The sequence below is a fragment of the Mesoplodon densirostris genome, chromosome 19, assembly GCF_025265405.1.
Source record: "Mesoplodon densirostris isolate mMesDen1 chromosome 19, mMesDen1 primary haplotype, whole genome shotgun sequence".
Taxonomy (NCBI): domain Eukaryota; kingdom Metazoa; phylum Chordata; class Mammalia; order Artiodactyla; family Ziphiidae; genus Mesoplodon; species Mesoplodon densirostris.
This window is the reverse complement of record NC_082679.1, coordinates 51,761,672-51,780,186: the sequence shown is the minus strand read 5'-3', so window position 1 is coordinate 51,780,186 and position 18,515 is coordinate 51,761,672. Positions and strand designations below refer to the sequence as shown.

The 18,515-nt window shown below is 43.9% G+C and overlaps 1 protein-coding gene, 1 non-coding gene and 1 pseudogene across 10 annotated transcripts in view; 1 reads left to right on the top strand and 2 right to left on the bottom strand.

Moving 5' to 3' along the window:
- ZNF19 (zinc finger protein 19) overlaps window positions 1-13,022 on the bottom strand; it is a 47,704-nt gene extending 34,682 nt beyond the window's left edge. For 3 of the 9 annotated variants that reach the window (XR_009530700.1, XR_009530704.1, XR_009530707.1), the window contains exons 1-3: window positions 12,646-12,947; window positions 12,146-12,210; window positions 7,324-7,437 (exon numbers count right to left, since the gene is read on the bottom strand). The gene's annotated coding sequence lies outside the window, so the exon portion shown is untranslated. Of the gene's footprint in view, window positions 1-7,323; window positions 7,438-9,884; window positions 9,991-12,145; window positions 12,211-12,645; window positions 12,949-13,003 lie in introns of those variants that run through there. The other 6 variants (XR_009530705.1, XM_060085579.1, XR_009530703.1 and 3 more) reach the window with 5 other exon arrangements.
- LOC132481019 (U6atac minor spliceosomal RNA) lies at window positions 5,246-5,355 on the bottom strand (annotated as a pseudogene).
- A 4,785-nt stretch (window positions 13,023-17,807) lies between the features above and the next one.
- LOC132481034 (U6 spliceosomal RNA) lies at window positions 17,808-17,913 on the top strand. The gene has a single exon (XR_009530741.1). It is a non-coding gene; the product is annotated as a U6 spliceosomal RNA (small nuclear RNA).
- The last annotated feature ends 602 nt before the right edge of the window (window positions 17,914-18,515 follow it).

The following is an 18,515-nucleotide window of genomic DNA, read 5'->3' as shown; positions in this document are numbered from 1 at the left end:
TCTGCAAGCCAAGGAGAAAGGCCTCAGGAGAAATCAAACCTGCTAACACCTTGATTTTGAACTTCCAGCCTCCAGAATTGTGAGAAGATAAATTTCCGTTGTTTAAGCCTCACAGTCTGTGGTATTTGTTACGGCAGTACGTGCAAACTACTTTGGACATATAAAGTTAAGACATGTTGGCAGTGTCAGAGGCTGCTAGTTGCCTGTACAAACATCTATTTGTTCCTCTTATTTAGTAACAGAAAAGTTCATCAGGGGTTGGCACCTTGTCTCTCATCCAAGGACATTTCTTGCCATCCTTGTAAGTCTGTGGCTCTCCCAGGACTAAGTTCTGCACAGTGAAGTGGAAGTGTTCTCAGCACTTACAGGATATTTCCTTGAAAGGAAGGTGACATGCTCTTCTTCTTTTCCTCCATCCTGCATCCTGGAATGGCTGGAGCTCTAGCTGTTGCTTTAGACTATGAGGATATTGCCCCATCTGATGGATGGCAGTGCAGTGAACTGGAAGGAGGCAGGATTCCCGCTGCCAGTGTGCAGCTGCCTATCTCCAGATCTCTTTTATTTGTATGTATGTATGTATGTATGTATTTACTTATTTGTTTGTTTGTTCGTTTGTTTGTTTATGGCTGCCTTGGGACTTCGTTGCTGCGTGCCGGCTTTCTCTAGTTGAGGCGAGCGGGGGCTACTCTTCATTGCGGTGCCCGGGCTTCTTATTGTGGTGGCTTCTCTTGTTGCAGAGCACAGGCTCTAGGTGCGTGGGCTTCAGTAGTTGCGGCACGTGGGCTCAGTAGTTGTGGTGCACGGGCTTAGTTGCTCCGCGGCATGTGGGATCTTCCCAGACCAGGGCTCGAATCCGTGTCCCCTGCATTGGCAGGCAGATTCCCAACCACTGCAACACCAGGGAAGTGCCCAGATCTCTTTTAAAAAAAAAAGGAAAAATCAACTCCAGTCTTATTTTAAGCTCTATTATTTTGGATTTTCAATTATGTGCACTTGAACCTAACCAAGCCTGATCCAAAGACGGTAAGTCAGTTCGAGAGGGACTCCAGCAGTGGTACCTAGGTCACATATCATGGGTAATCTGCTAGATACTCAAGTTCAGGAAGATGGAGCTACTCCGTTACCTTAGAGATAAGAGACACCTTGGGGGTCCAGCTTTCTGGCTCAGGCACTTACTATGAAGGTACTACTTTCAAATAGTTGTAGCAACAAAAATGCCAGTGCCATGCAGCCACTAAGCCTTACTGGGGAATCTAGGAACGAGGTCCTCTGCCTCCTAGAGCTGTATTTTCAACTTCTGCACATGCTACCTCCCTGACAACAGCAGTTTGAGACTGTCAAACACACAATGAGCCACTCCGTACTAGATATGCCTCGCTGTTTTATCTCAACCCATTCACCGCCCTCTTTTGTCCAAAGCCAATATACAGCCTCCCTTTGCCTTGACCTGATCCCCAGTGTCTTCCACTCACAAAGAGCATACCAAAGTCACCTCAAATGTGTCTTTTCTGTCACTGAATTACATTTGTTACAGATCTTGCTTCCAGCCTTTAGGGCATCACTCTGTGACAGTTAGAGCATGGGCTCTGAAGCCAGACTGCCTGGGTTTGAATCTCTGCTCTTCCAGTTACTAGCTGTATCTTTGGGCAACCCACCTAACCTCTCTGTTCCTCACTTTCCTAATTGAAACAAGATAACAGTACTTCAAAGGCTGTTGGGAGTTAGTAAGTTAATGCACTATGGAGCACCTAGCAGAGATAAGTGCCACAAAATGTTACTGGTTATTAGCATTTATTAAAGAACAGCTATGGCAAATTAAAGACTAGTATTCTGTTGGGGAAGCAACAACAGGAACTAACAAACCTCAGCTCAAGTGACTTCAACCATTTCTTTACCTGAATCACTTTGGTTTCGGCAGAATTATAAGTCCACTACTAAAAATGATTCCCCTCCCCGGGCAGGGGTAGATGGCTGTCATGTAAAGAGGACGTGGTGAAGTCATTTTCTCAGGGCCAGATTTCAGTCAACAGGTTAAATCTGGAATTGAAAAACTGCCATGACAGTAGATGACAGTACAAGGTGGCATGGGAAGTAAGGCACAGGTTGACAGGCATCCAAAGAAGAGAACTTCCTCCTTATTTTTACAAAAACATATCCTCGGCATCTCTTTAGACCAGTGGAAACAATTTTGATAGTTATGAATGAGGGTAGGGGAGAACATCACAAATAGTATCTAGTGGGTAGAGGCCAGTGGGTAGGCTAAACATCCTACAACTCACAGGACAGTGTCCAGCAAAAAATTATCAGGTCCTAAATGTCAAAAGTGCTGCGTTTGTAAAATCTTGCTTCAGACTGAGAACCGAAGCCATTTCCTTGGGTGTAAAAGCCCCCTAACTAGATCAAAGGGCAGGGCAAACATGCTATTACTCAAATATGAGTAATAAAAATCTTCCTATAGGTTTTATAGACAAACAAACGGGAATGACAAGGGGCATATTTGAAAATATTTTTTAAAGTAAGAAAAGTAACTTGGGTACAATGCTAAGCTAATGATTTATAAATGTCAGTAGGAAATTATAAGTTACCAACATTGATTCAAGAAGAAATAGACAATGTAATGGACAATGCCAGGGAAGGAATTACTAAAGGAGTGAAAGTTCTACTCTGCCTTACACTACCCCCAACAAAAGCAATGGGTCCAGGCAGCTTTATAGGTGAACGTTTTTCAAATTTCCAAAGAACAGATAATTGCTAGGCTTTTGAAACTGTTCCAAAGCACAGAGAAAGAATAGTCTCCTAACTATTTTTAGCAATGTGGTATAATTCAGGTCCCAAATCTTGACAAAGAGTGAAAAAAATTACAGGCCAATCACATTTATGAATATAGATGCTAATATCCTAAACATATTAATATAATCCAGCAACAGTTAAAGAAACTTAACAACACTATACCCAACTAAGATTATGAGAACATAAGTATGACTCAATATTAGGAAAAACATTAATATAATTAACTATATAAATAGGTCAAAAAAGAAATATCATCTTTAACAATCTAAAATAAGATAAAATTCAGCATCCACTTCTATTAGAAACTGAGTAGGAAATAAATACTTTAAAAAAATTTTTTCTAATTAATACATTCATCTAACCTACAGAATATTCGATATTTTGTTTTATAATAACTTGAAATTTTCATTAAATTGCTGTAACTTCCAACCATTTAGGATGCCTGAATGTTGACCTGGCTTAATCGAGGGTTAAAGGCTTTCCCACATTCACAACACTTGAGTGGCTGCCTCTGTATGAACCATCAGAATCATAGCTACATCTTTTCCAATACATCACTCACATGAAAGGTTTCTTCATAGTGTGGAATCAGTGAAGCTAAATCAAGTTTATGTTAAATCTGAAGGTTTTGAAACATATGAGACATTGAAATGACTCAATATCAGTAAGGATGCTGTTACAAGTCAAAGAAATCCCAACTCAAAACTATTTAAGCAAAGAATTTAATTTTTTGATTTACATCACTGAAAAATTCAGAGGTAAGTTTAGTTCTCTGCATCTCTGTTTGCAGGGCTGGCTTTCTTCTCAGCCTTCACGTGGGTCAAGGCTAACATCCATGTCCAGTAGAAAAGAATGTCACTTCGTGGTAGGTTTTGCACAGTCAAAGGGTCCATTCTGATTGGATGAACTTGGGTCACCTGAACCCACCATTGTGGTGGGTGGAAGGAACAGTACAGATGGGCCAGACTAGGCTACATGTTCCACCTTTGCAGTAGGGAATAGAGCCCCACCCAAACCACATGAACTGTTGTGTTGGGGCAGAGTGGTATTTCCCCAAAAAGTAGGGCAGTAATTACCATGAAAATGGGGTAAAAAATGCTGGGAGGCCAAAAGAACCAAGGTCCAGGACAGGCGTCTTTCTAGGGTGGGCATACCCAAGATGATGTAGCTGGGAGGAAGTCCTAAAGGTTTTCCCACACTTGCTACACTCATATGGTTTTTCTCCACTGTGGATTCTCTGATGCTGACTTAACGTTGACTTAACAGCAAAAGCTTTGCCGCACTCATTACATTCATTTTTGGCTGTGTCAGGTCTTAGTTGCGGCCCGCAGGACCTCACTGAGGCATGCAGGATCTTTCCTAGTGGCGCACGGGTTCTTCATTGCAGTGTGCGGGTTTTCTCTTTAGTTGTGGCGTGCAGGCTCCACAGAGTGTGGGCTCTGTAGTTTCTGGCACGCAGGCTCTCTAGCTGAGGCGTGCGAGCTCAGTAGTTGTGGCGAGTGGGCTCAGTTACCCCGCGGCATGTGGGATCTTAGTTCCCTGACCAGGGATCGAACCCGTGTCCCCTGCATTGTAGGGTGGATTCTTTACCACTGCACCACCACCACCAGGGAAGCACAAAATTAAACCAATATTTCTAAATTTTTGAGTTGTTAAAAAAATAAATTTTACATTCAAGTGTTGATCTTTATCAATTTGTACACTTTTGTTAATTTGTATTCTAAAATATTATATCTTTTGCAAAATAAAACTATGTGCTGAACACCTGGTTTATTTTTCCTTTTCTTTACAAATTAGCTGACCTTGATCTTAAACCACTAGAACATAAGCTCCATGAGAGCACAGACTTTGTTTTCTTTCCTGCTATCTTGGGTGTCCTGAACAATACCTGGCACATAGTAGACACTAAATAAGTATGATAAATAAATGATTGAATAATTGTTTGTTACTCTGTATAAATAGGCATACAACTCATGCACTGCAATAATAAAATTATTCTGGCTCAAAAATAACTGTACAATTCCAGACCTGACCTCTCCTCAAGATTACAGAGCTGCATTCTCAACAGCCTGCTATACCCAGGGAGGTGGGTGTCCCAAAGAAACTCAAACTTCATGGCATTAAGTCTAGTGTCATCTACCATAAAAACTGTTTTTATATCAGGACTCCCCTATGTTACCCAAGTCACTGACACTTTTACTAAGCTCTGTCAGTGGTACCAGGACATTTCTCACAATCCTTTTCATCCCTACATCACCCTGTCCCCAAACTTGTGTAGGCCTCCAAAGTTATTAAATGCAATATAATGACAATGGAACAGGGGTTTATGCCTTCATTTTCTCCTCAGTCCAATCAAATTACATACTATTTTGAGTTAGTATTTCTAAAACAGAGCCCATTACGGAACTTTGTCACAATGGCAAAGGCACCGCGGTGGGGCCACTGCTCCTGCTCCACACTCCCATTTGACTGCTCTCTCATTTTCTGAATACGTGTTGTCAGGCCCGAGGGCCTCTTCCATCCTTGGCAAGGGGACTGCTAACCTTCTCTCCTTTCATACAACACGACTGCTCTCTCATTTTCTGTTCCCATGCAGTAAGTTCCCTAGGACAGAACTCTTCAGGTCAGCCATAAGCTCTGTGTTCTAGACTTTCCACATGCACCAACAACATTTATGCACGGATGGCTAAGTAAGGGGGCTTAAGGATATGCTCTGCAGTAGAAGAGGGATGTCCAAAGAAATATAATGTGAGCCATAAATGCAAGTTACATATGTAATTTAAATTTTCTGGTGGCCACATTAAAAAAGTAAAAAGAAAATGGCAAAATTAATTTTAATAAATTTTACGTAATCTATTTAATATATTTAAATAATATATTTTATTTAACCCAATATATCCAAAATTTTATTTCAACATGAAATCAACATAAAGATTATTAATGAGGTCATTTACATTTTTTTACTTTTTACCTTTTTTTTTTTTTTTTTGGCCGTGCTGCGTGGCATGTAGGATCTTAGTTCCCTGACCAGGGATGGAACCCATGCCCCCTGCAGTGGAAGCGCAGTCTTAACCACTGAACTGCAAGGTAAGTCCCCTCAATTACATTTTTTTATACTAGGTCTTCAAACTCTGGTACTTACAGCATCTCTCAATCTGAATCAGCCCCACTTCAAGTGCTTAAGAGTTTAATTTAATAAGTACATGTAGCTAGTGACTACAATGATAACAGCGTAGAAGTGGAGAAAAGAAAATCTTATTAGGTTTTCAGTCCTAAGCCCTATGCTTTTGAATGCTTACTAAGAAAGTCAGAAGAATGAATGCTTGAAGGAGAGACCCAGAAATATCCATTCTTTCTTTTTTTTTGCTGACAAAGCAAAAGACTTTATCGGGAAGGGAGCGCCCGGGCAGAAAGCAGCTGGGTAAGGGAACCCAGGAGAACTGCTTGGCCACGTGGCTCACAGCCTCTGGGTTTATCAAAAATATCCATTCTTACAACAGAAACTAACATAGTATTGTGAAGCAATTATACTCCAATAAAGGTCTATTTTAAAAATATATCCTTTCTTCAAAAAATAAATGTATTTATTTATTTAATTTTTGGCTGCGTTGGGTCTTCGTTGCTGTGCGTGGGCTTTCTCTAGTTGTGGCGAGCAGGGGCTACTCTTTGTTGCGGTACATGGGTTTCTCATTGCAGTGGCTTCTCTGGGCACACGGGCTCAGGAGTTGTGGCTCATGGGGTCTAGAGCACAGGCTCAGTAGTTGTGGTGCACGGACTTAGTTGCTCCGCGGCATGTGGGATCTTCCCAGACCAGGGCTTGAACCCATGTCCCCTGCATTGGCAGGCAGATTCTTAACCACTGCGCCACCAGGGAAGTCCAATATATCCATTCTTAAATAGATTTTCCAGTACTTTAAACCATGAAGCTCTTCACAATTATATATGTGATATATGTGACAGGTGTGTATGACAGCTCACTGTGGTTTTAAATTGCATTCCCCTGATGTCAAACATCTTTTCACATACGTATTTGCTATCTGTATATCCTCTTTGGTGTAATGTCTGTTCATACCTTTTGTGCATTTTTTAACTGAATTGTTTTTACTATTGAGTCTTGAAAGTTGTTTATATATTTCAGATACTAGTCTCTGTCAGATATTATGCCAGAAATTGCAGTGGATCTTCTATTCCCTTCCTCCAGCCAGACTACCTTCCTTTTTTTTCCCCATGTGCAACCCATTCTTATCTGTTGAACTCAGAAGAAATGTCCTGCCACTAAAGGAAGGTTACTTGATCTTCTAAATGGGAATTACTCTAACCCTTCCTTCTGCTGTCCACAGCCCACTGCCTATACACCAGCAACAGCACTTAACACATCCTCTCTTTTTTAGCTCTTTACATCTGTCTCTAACTATTATCCTCCAGAGCTTCTTAAAGAAGTGCCATTTTGGCACATGGCAAGTGCTCAAAAATTTGCAAACCATGTATCTGACAAAGGATTCAGGCCGCTGGTCTGAAACCTGCTTCACTTACCTTTACAGATGTTTTTGGTCCCCTCTGCAGGTGGATCATCCTGTGTCTCCAGGCCCCAAGGCAAATACCCTCCTTCTAAAAGTGAGATCAGGGCAAGTTTCCAAACTGGGTATCCTGAAAAGTGGGGAGAAAACAGGGCTGTTGGTGGGGGGGGGTGTCTCACTTGAGTGTTCTTAAGGCACCTCGTAGCCTTGTGTCTGAGGAAACTCCAAAGCAGCCCAGTAAGGATAAGGCCCACACAGGTGGGGTGGAGGGTGAGGAAGCCCAAGGAGATTCTGATCAAAAAGAAACTGAACACTTGTGACCTCCTCCTAAAAGGCCACTTTGAGTATTGTAACAAGATCCTCTGTGACACACACAAGCACAGAGAAGCAATGGTGGAAGGCTTCCTTAGACCACTGGATGAGTTGAAGGAAGCTGAGAACTTCAACAGTAAATACTTCTTTTCCACTGTGACCTGCATGGAGCCTCTTATGATGAGGAGTGTTTCCCCACCATAATAGCTGCACTTTCCTTAGACCCAAACTAGCCTCAGGCTTCTTCCTTCCTCCTCCTTCCCAGCCTGACATCCTCTGGGGCTGAGGGATTAGGAGGTTTTGTCCCTGGAAATACACAGGTTATGAGATTCATGCCTTGATCCAACCCTACCCCTGTCCTGAGTCTGACTCCTAAAGGCAAAGTGGCCTTACCCAGGGACACCAAGGTCCCGTAACTTGTCAGCATCACTTCCCTGGACAGGGCCCTCTGTGCAGTAGGGACTGTCTCACTCTGTCTGGGTGAAGTACACAGCCATGGCCTCGAAGGTCACCACCCTCTGAGACAAGAGGTTCCTGCTGCCCTAGAGCCAGAGGGTGGGGCACAGGGGACAGTATGAGGGCCTGAGGGAGGGAACTGTGACAACAGGTGGGAAATGAAGGAAGGGTGATAGAGCATGGACACGAGTGCTAATGAATGGCTACACCTATAACCATAAAATCTGAAACTCCCTTCACTACCAGAGCAGCTTCTACTTGCACACAAGATTTACTAATACAAGTGGCCATGTCACATTACAGGAAAATGGGAACAGAGGAAGTCTTTCGTGAATTCACCTTCCTGAAGCAAACCCACTTCCTTTTTGCATGTACCCTCCCAGTTTCAGACTCTCCACAAGCAGATGATCGCCCTCTGACTGCCCTTCTCACTGGTGACACGTCAGGATCTACTGACCCCACTGATCAAGGGCCTGGCCAGCCCATCCTGCTCCCTGAGCCCCGCTTTGTTTCCACACCTGCAAGCTCTACCCCAATCCTCACACCCACCTATCGAGAACAGCCATGGTTTGTCCAAGTGGGCCTCTGTCTCCAGCACACCTGATGCTTAAAACTCTGTTGTGCCACCCACTCTCCCACCTCCAACAAAAGGGGGCTGTGAAGCCTCTGCTTGAGCCCCTCCAGCAGATTTCCCTCTGAACAGCCTACTCAACTCCAGATGGTCTTCCTTGGAGAAGGTGCTTCCTGATTCTAATGGCTGCTAGGTAGCTCCTCAGACCGTCTCTATGCCTCTCACATAATCTGTCCTCTGCCAAACAAACCTGCCAGCAGCCCAACTCTCCCTTCCCATACAGTGCCATGATCTGATCCCCTGGTCTCTTTGGTGCCTTCCCTGTGTGGTGATGATCCTCCCATCTCCTCACTCCAAGGTCTCAGGAGGTTCTGGCATCACACATGGCTAACTCAGATGCCCTGATGACTAAAGAAAAAAAATATTGTTGCCTGCCATTCCAGTTTTACAAGGATCAAGCCATTAGCCACTGCAGTCGTCCACCCACAAAGCGTCTGAGAGGAATTCAGGATGGAGAAAAACAGGAATCTTCTGTGCTCTGGATACAACCCCTAGTTAGTTAAGATAAACATCTAAGGAAATTTTTCAATGACCCCAAATTCTTGAATCTTCCCATGCAAAGCACTAAAATCATTAACTCAAGATGTCTGTTCTTTGTGTTTAGGAGTAATCTTTTGATGTTTGACATGTTTTTGTTTTTTCTCCCCCATGGCAAAAAATTCATATACATCCTGGCTCCTCCCTTATCTCTTCAGAACAGTTCCTCAGAGCTGAGAGGCTGTCTCCTGCGCTACAGTCCTTAGTAAAACCCTGAATAAGCTCAACTCACAGCTCTTACATTGTGCTTTTTTTTCTTTTAAGCTGATACAACCTTCACCCCAGTTATGTTCCTCATTCATGAGCCACAATCCAGTTTGGAACTAATCTCCCTTCCTAAACTGGCTTCTTCGCTCCTCCAAATTCATTCCAACTGCTCAGTACGTGAGAAACAAATGGTGAGAAACGAATGCTCAAACATGATGTTGGTTCTGATTTTGATCCCTTGTCTCAGTGAGTTAGTAGCCTTTCAGCCTGTAACTTTCAGCCTGGTCTCCTAGGCTAGAAACCCGAGAATCCCTCCCTCTTAACCATTTCCCTACTCACTGCTCAGTTCTGACGCACAATCAGTAATCAAATCCTGCCAATTTTATCTCCTAAATATTTCTTGGATCTGACTCCTACTCTCCATCATTACTTACCATATCATTTTTCAGTTCCTCAGCAACTGTCCTGTGGACCACTGCAACAGTCCCTAACTCCAGACTCATCCTCCAAGTCCACCTTCTGTCCAGCACATAGAATGATCTATAGAAAATGACAACCTGACCTCAACTCTGTGGGTTAAAACACTTAAATGGATCACCACACAACAGCAAACTTAAGCCCAAGATCCTGACCCTAAGCTCTACAGGCAACAAATGTCAGAAGATTAGAGACACTTTCTTTTTTTTTTTAATTAATTAATTAATTTATTTGTTTTTATTTTTGGCTGTGTTGGGTCTTCATTGCTGTGCACGGGCTTCCTCTAGTTGTGGCGAGCAGGGGCTACTCTTCCTTGCAGTGCACGGGCTTCTCATTGTGGTGGCTTCTCTTCTTGTGGAGCACAGGCTCTAGGTGCACGGGTTTCAGTAGCTGTGGCTCACGGGCTCTAGAGCGCAGGCTCGGTAGTTGTGGCACAGGGGCTTAGTTGCTCCGCAGCATGTGGGCTCTTCCCAGGCCAGGGATCGAACCCGTGTCCCCTGCATTGGCAGGCGGATTCTTTTTATTTTATTTATTTATTTTTGGCTGCGTTGGGTCTTCATTGCTGCGTGCGGGCTTCTTCTAGTTGGGGTGAGCAGGGGCTACTCTTTGTTGTGTGCAGGCTTCTCATTGCAGTGGCTTCTCTTGTTGTGGAGCATGGGCTCTAGGAGCGTGGGCTCAGTGGTTGTGGTTCGCGGGCTCTGGAGCGCAGGCTCAGTAGTTGTGGCGCATGGGCTTAGCCGCTCCGCGGCATGTGGGATCTTCCCGGACCAGGGCTCGAACCTGTGTCCCCTGCACTGGCAGGCAGATTCTTAACCACTGTGCTACCAGGGAAACCTAGGGCCTCTCACTTTCTGAGATGGCCCACACTCTGTCTCTGTGGAGTGTGTTTCTCCTAGGGCCACTCTCGCCCTTTGAGATGGACCACTTTCTGTCTATGGAATTGTAACCCAGCAGGACCCCATGGGGCCTTCCTGGGACAGGCCTTCCCTCGTATCCTCTGCTTTAGCTCCTAAGTACCTAGAGAGTAGCATTTGATGCACATTTCCTGAGTTGTTTTGCAGATGTAACCACTCCACCACCCCAGGCCTCCTGGAGCCTAAGGACTGATAAAGTTAGCCCTGTGACCCCACCCTGCTACACCATCAGCCAATCAGAGAACTGTGCAGAAGCTGACCACACACTTTGCAACCCCTCCCTCACCCGGTTTTGTTCTTTTTTTTTTTTTTTTTTTTTTTGGCGGTACGCGGGCCTCTCACTGTAGTGGCCTCTCCCATTGCAGAGCACAGGCTCCGGACGCGCAGGCTCAGCGGCCATGGCTCACAGGCCCAGCCGTTCCACGGCATGTGGGATCTTCCCGGACCGGGGCACGTACCCATGTCCCCTGCATTGGCAGGCAGACTCTCAACCACTGCGCCACCTGGGAAGTCCCTTCACCCGGCTTTTAAACGTGCTTTGCTGAAACCCTTTGGGGAGTTTGGGGCTTTTAGGGCATGAGCCGCATCGTCTCCTTGCATGGCCTTCCTCTGCTCCAAACTCCAACGTTTCAGTTTGTTTGGCCTCACTGTGCGTTGGGCACAGGAACTTGCATTAATAGAATGTGTATCTCTCCAAATAAATCCACTTCTTACCTATCACTTTGTCTCTCACTGAATTCTTTCTTCGAGGAGACATAAAGAACCTGAGTGTCATTAAATCCTGAGACCAGGTGTGTGATCTCAATTAAAAAACAGGGAGTTCAAGTCCCAGTCTCGGTTTTGGCTGGATTCAAGTCCCATCTGAGTTGTGCGGTTTCAGCACAGGCCCCCCTTTTCTTGCCTTCCTCCTGCTGTCCCCCTGTCCCCACTTCCCAAGACCCTTGTGACCCACACTACTAGCCTGAGTCCCTCATTCTCACATATCCCTCTGTGGGGGAAACTAATGAACTTGGAGATCCTCTGGCTGAGCAGAAATCCTCAGAATGCAGGAGGCTGTACTTCTGCTTCCCAGGACATTCTCTCCAGCTATCTCCAGCCATCACTTCCTGGGCCCTGGGGTCTCTGCTGCTTAGCCTCTCACTATCATCCAGTCTCACCGGGGGAGGAGGGGGGTTGGATGAGGGATGTGTGAACAGGGGTCTTCCTACTGCTTTGGCTCTAAGACTGTCAGAATCACCCCTCTCATCCTCCATTTCCTTCAAATCAGATCTCTTGAAGGCACATCTGAGGGATCCAAAGCTCACCTTGTGCCAGGCTCTCAGGGGCATGACAGCCATCACCTGGGCTCCCTCTCAATGAAGGGCAGGGGCTGAGAGAAGAAGCAAAGAGAAACAAGAGTGAGCCCAACTCAGCCAATACCTTTCCTTTAAACCTGCAAACCTGTATTAGCTGCGAATAACGACAGCTGGCATTTACTGAGGGCCTGCAATGTGCCAGCCTCAGAACTCGGGCACTTTACTACGTACTAGGAGATATGTAACACTGTTGTCCTCATTTGACCAAAACAAAGAAATGAGCCTTAGAAAGTTTAATTAATTATCTTAGGCCACAGATCTGTATTCATAACCACTAAGTAATGCTCTCTCCTGCGTGAAACAATACAGCAAAAAAATACACGTAAACAAAAGCAAGATGCCAGGTCACACAGGGCCCGTGAACGTTAAGAACATCGTCTTCTGCCCCCAGACAATGGGGTTACTACGAGCAGGAGCAGAGGTTATGATCAGACTTGATTAATACCGACTTTCCCGTGAGGCTGAAAAGTCCCCGCGTCCGTCTCAATCACAGTTGCGTCCCCGGAACCTGGAACTACACTGCACTCAGTAGGCGCTCGATAAGGTCACTTTCTAAACCGTAGCGTGTCGGTTACCGCGGCCACCCCTTCCAAGGCAGTCCACATCCCCGCTCCACTCCCAAAGCGGCCGCGGCGGGGGGCTGAGGGAGTCCGGGCAGGGCTGGACTGCCCGCAGACCTCCTCGCTCGAGGCGGCCCTGCGCCACCGCCCGACCCCCTCCCGGGTCCGCCTCCCCGTGGCCTGGGGGAAGCTGTGGCGCTGCCCGCCCGGAATGCGAAGCAGGAACGCCTGTTCACCCTGCACTCACCTCCGACGGTGGGCGGCGGCGCTCCGGAAGTACTTCACCAGCTGGCGCGCTTTGCGGAGCCTGCGCTTCCGCTCCTCTAGTACGCCCGCGCTTCTCTGGGGAGTTTTCTCCCGTTCACCCGGACCAACCCCTACGAAGAGCAGGCTGCTTTTTTTTCCCGGTGGCCTACGGTGGCACTGCCTTTCAGCATTCTGTATGGGGCGGAGGAAGCCAAAGGCCAGCCTCGATGAGCGCTAGCATTTGGGGATTCTCTTATTTGACTGCAGTCAAGCTGTCTGTGCGCATTGGATCGGGTCAGATTTCGCTGTAGGTCAATCAAGTTGCAACTGCAGTATGAAGAATGGATTTAAGCTGGGCAGGAAAGCAGTTAGGAGGCTATTAAAAAGGCCCAGTCACGATAAAGAACAGCTGGATCAAGGCAGTACTGTTTCTAACTCTTTGTAACGGGAAACAGCTGTAACTGTAGATACACACAAGCTCATTTATATGAATCACCTATACATTTATTCAGCCTTCTGGATGGTACCGCTCTAGAAATTAATCTTTAGATAGTCTTAATTTTCCATCACACATAATTAGCATCCAGACTACTTCAAAATCGACAATGTTTATTCTGTCGCAGTGCTCTTGGCTGACAACAAAATGTTCAGCGATATGCCTTCTTCATTTAAAGATCACTCCAGTGACTTCCCTGGTGGTGCGCAGTGGTTAAGAATCCGCCTGCCAACGCAGGGGACACCAGTTCGAGCCCTAGTCCGGGAAGATCCGGCATGCCACAGAGCAACTAAACCCCTGCGCCACAACTAATGAGCTTGAGCTCTAGAGCCCATGAACCACAACTACTGACGCTCGCGCGCCTAGAGCCCATGCTCGGCAACAAGAGAAGCCACCGCAATGAGAAGCCCGTGCACCACAACCAAGAGTAGCCTCTGCTCGCCGCAACTAGAGAAAGCCTGTACAGAGCAACGAAGACCCAACACAATCAAAAACAAATAAATAAATAAATTTATTTTTAAAATAAACTAAAGATCACTCCAAGGACCTCCCTGGTGGTCCAGCAGTTAAGACTCCGTACTCCCAAAGCAGGGGGCCCGGGAACTAGATCCTGCATACTGCAACTAAGACCCAGCACAGCAAAATAAATTAAAAAAAAAACCCCACAAAAGTTGGCCCTGTTTAAGAAAAAAAAAAAAATAACTCCATTATTTCAACGAGGAAACAGAATCCTAGAAAAAGGAGACATATCTGAGATCTCACAGCAACCTAGGCGGCTTTCTGGCCACCTTTGCAGTATGACCCTGGCTTTTATCTCTGTTCTCATTACTTCAACTCAGTCACTGAGGGCCTTAACATCTCTTGGGGCTCTGCAAACACTTCCAGTTACACTTTTCCTAGACAGATAATTATCAGGCCCTGATGAGGCTGGACTGTAAGCTCTGTAATTCAGTTCAAATTCAACTAGTAGGAAAAATACAAAGGGGACTTAGACTCTAGGCAGAATTCTTCAGCCCAATTTATTGCTCCGGATACAGACAGAAGGTCTTTTCCGGGGGGCTTCTGGCTGGACAGATCTTCCATGGAGAGGCTGTGGTACCTGGCTTCCATGGATGGGGTTGAGGGCATCTATTCCTGTTGTTGGAGGCTCAGGGTCTCAGCTGCACGGGAGCCCTGGCTACCAGTTAGTGGTCCTTTAGGAATATTGAGGGGGAGAAAAAATAGAAAAAGGAGAAGGTTGACCAAATAACACTAGGATACTGGAGAGCCTTCACTTTACACTTGGAATAGCCACAACTTAATGGTTTTCAATTTCTCCCCCTATGTGGCTTCACTAGTGATGTCATTTATATTGTATCTGAAGCTTTCCCACATTAATTCCATAACATTGTTTCCCATATCAGTGATTTCCAAGGTCAAGGGTTAAGGGAGGATTTAACTACAAATGGGCAGCAGAGAGTTTTATTGAGATGATAGAACTGTTCTGAATCTTGATTGCAGTAGTGGTGATTACATAACTATGCAATTGTCCAGGCTCATAGACCTATACAACCAAAAAAGAGTAAATTTTACTGTATGTAAGTTTAAAATCAATAAAAAGCAAAAGTTTACAAACATCCTTATAAAAGAATATGTAAACACAGAAAATTCAAATTCTATAAAAAAGTACAACAGGGAATGTAAATTGATATAGCCACTGTGGAGAACAGTATGGAGGTTCCTTAAAAAACTAAAAATAGAATTACCATATGACCTAGCAATCCCACTGCTGGGCATATACCCAGAGAAAACCATAATTCAAAAAGACACATGCATCCCAATGTTCATTGCAGCACTATTTACAATAGCCAGGTCATGGAAGCAACCTAAATGCCCATCAACAGATGAATGGATAAAGAAGATGTGGTACATATACACAATGGAATATTACTCAGCCATAAAAAGGAACAAAATCTGGTCATCTGTAGAGATGTGGATGGACCTAGAGACTGTCATACAGAGTGATGTAAGTCAGAAAGAGAAAAACAAATATTGTACATTAACGCATATATGTGGAATCTAGAAAAATGGTACAGATGAACTGGTTTGCAAGGCAGAATCAGAGACACATGTACAAAACAAACATATGGACATGAAAGGGGGAAAGCAGGGGTGGGGGTTAATGATGGTTAGATGAATTGGGAGATTGGGATTGACATATACACACTAATATATATATAATAGATAACTAATAAGAACCTGCTGTATAAAAAATGAATAAATTTTAAAAAATAAAAAAATAAAAAATATATATCAGCACCATTATAAAAACGTGGTTAGACAAACTGAAACAAATTTGATAAGTTAGATACAAATAAAAGACCTATGGAATAATTTTTTTTAAAGTATACCAAGCAATATAAATATTATTGGAAATCCCACAGAAAACAGGAGAAAACAATATTTTGGTAAATACCTTTGTAGAAATCTTTCCATGCATATAAGCTCATATGCATATTACATGACCATAAATTCAATTTTATAGAAAATACTGTAGTAGATGTATTCAAGCTCCATAATTCCCATGGGATCAATATGAAATTAGTTCCCAGCTAAGACCACATCTTTGCCTAGCTTTTCCCCTGGTCCTGTATCTCCTAAGCACACTCAATTAATCACTTGCACAAGAATCCCCATCTCAGGCTCTGCTTCTGTTAGACTCTGGCCCAAAACAGGTATCATACTCTGTATGCTCACCCATAACTTACTTGTCAGTCAACAAGGTATAGGCATGTGTTTTTCATATTAACAGTGATTCCCAATGTTGTTCTAAGTGACTGTACAGTATTCCACAGCAGTTATAATAATTTACCTGATCACCTATTGATGGATATTGATTATCTATCCACCTATTGATGGATATTTAGGTCATTTCTAATTTATCACTAATATAAACTGTATATAAAGCTAAAAGAAATACTCTCATAAGTATATTTCTGAATACAATTTTATTATTATCTGAGAGTAAATTTCTAGTAGATGTGGAATTTCTGAGTCTAAGGGGTAGCATATTTAAAATTTTATTACATACACTGCTAGCAAACTGCCACCCAGAAAGTTCATCATCAATTTATGGTCACAACAGAGCACAAGAACACCCATTTCCCCACACCCACACCCAAAACTGGATTTGCCAATTTTTTTTTTTTTTTTTTTTTTTAGCGGTATGCAGTCCTCTCACTGTTGTGGCCTCTCCCATTGCGGAGCACAGGCTCCGGACGCACAGGCTCAGCGGCCATGGCTCATGGGCCTAGCCGCTCCGCGGCATGTGGGATCTTCCTGGACCGGGGCACGAACCCGTGTCCCCTGCATTTGCAGGCGGACTCTCAACCACTGCGCCACCAGGGAAGCCCTTGCCAATATTTTTATCTAAGCAAATCTCACAGCAAATATAGCACTGAATTTTGTTAGAATTTCATTGATTACATAAAACTGTTCCCTGGCTAGACACACAAAAAAAAACCAGAGTTCACAATTCAGGTAGCAGAGGATCCCCGGAAAAAGCAAACACCACTATAGATAAGCACACAAAATTAAAACAACAAAACAAAACAAACAAAAATTTTTTTGATTGAGATTAAGCAGATGAGACAAAAAGCAAGATCCAAGATATAGAGCTAATAAGAAAAGAGAATGTAAGATAAGTTTGAACATCAACAAAGGCATAAAAGGAAGAAATCAAAATCTTGAGTAAAAATGATGTTCTATAAAAAGACATGAAAATGAACTAAATAGAATTTTACACATAAATATAGACACTGAACTTGAATCCTCAGTGGATGGGTTGGACAGCAGAGTAGATGCAGTCAACTGGAAAGTTAGTGAAACTGAATATAGACATAGACTATAGCACAGCTTGACAGAGATGGAAAATATAAAACCATGATACTAAACATCAATGAAAATGAATGAACTTGAGCTATGTGGTTAAATCTCAAGTCTATAAAGTTGAATTTAAAAAGTAAGCTAGAGGGCTGGTGGTGCAGTGGTTGAGAATCTGCCTGCCAATGCAGGGGACATGGGTTCGAGCCCTGGTCTGGGAAGATCCCACATGCCGCGGAGCAACTGGGCCCGTGAGCCAATTACTGAGCCTGTGCATCTGGAGCCTGTGCTCCGCAACAAGAGAGGCCGCGATAGTGAGAGGCCCATGCACCGCAATGAAGAGTGGCCCCTGCTTGCCACAACTAGAGAAAGCCCTCGCACAGAAATGAAGACCCAACATAGCCATAAATAAATAAATAAAGTTGTAAAAAAAAAAAAAAGTAAGCTGGTGTTCGCTTTGGCAGCACATATACTAAAATTGGAATAATACAGAGAAGATTAGCATGGCCCCGCACAAGGATGACATGCAAATTCATGAAGCGTTCCATATTTTTTCAAACTACCACTGGCCTTTTTCACAGGACTAGAACAAAAAATGTCACAATTTGTATGGAAACACAAATGACCACGAACAGCCAAAGCAATCTTGAAAAAGAAAAACGGAGCTGGAGGAATCAGGCTCCCTGACTTCAGACTATATACTATAAAGCTACAGTAATCAAGACAGTATGGTACTGGCACAAAAACAGAAATATAGATCAATGGAACAGGATAGAAAGCCCAGAGATAAGGTCACCCACATACGGTCACCTTATCTTTGATAAAGGAGGCAGGAATGTACAGTGGAGAAAGGACAGCCTCTTCAATAAGTGGTGCTGGGAAAACTGGACAGCTACATGTAAAAAAATGAAATTAGAACACTCCCTAACACCATACACAAAAATAAGCTCAAAATGGATTAAAGACCTAAATGTAAGGCCAGACACTATCAAACTCTTAGAGGAAAACATAGGCAGAACACTCTATGACATAAATCACAGGAAGATCCTTTTTGACCCACCTCTGAGAGAAATGGAAATAAAAATAAACAAATGGGACCTAATGAAACTTAAAAGCTTTTGCACAGCAAAGGAACCATAAAGCAAATGAAAAGACA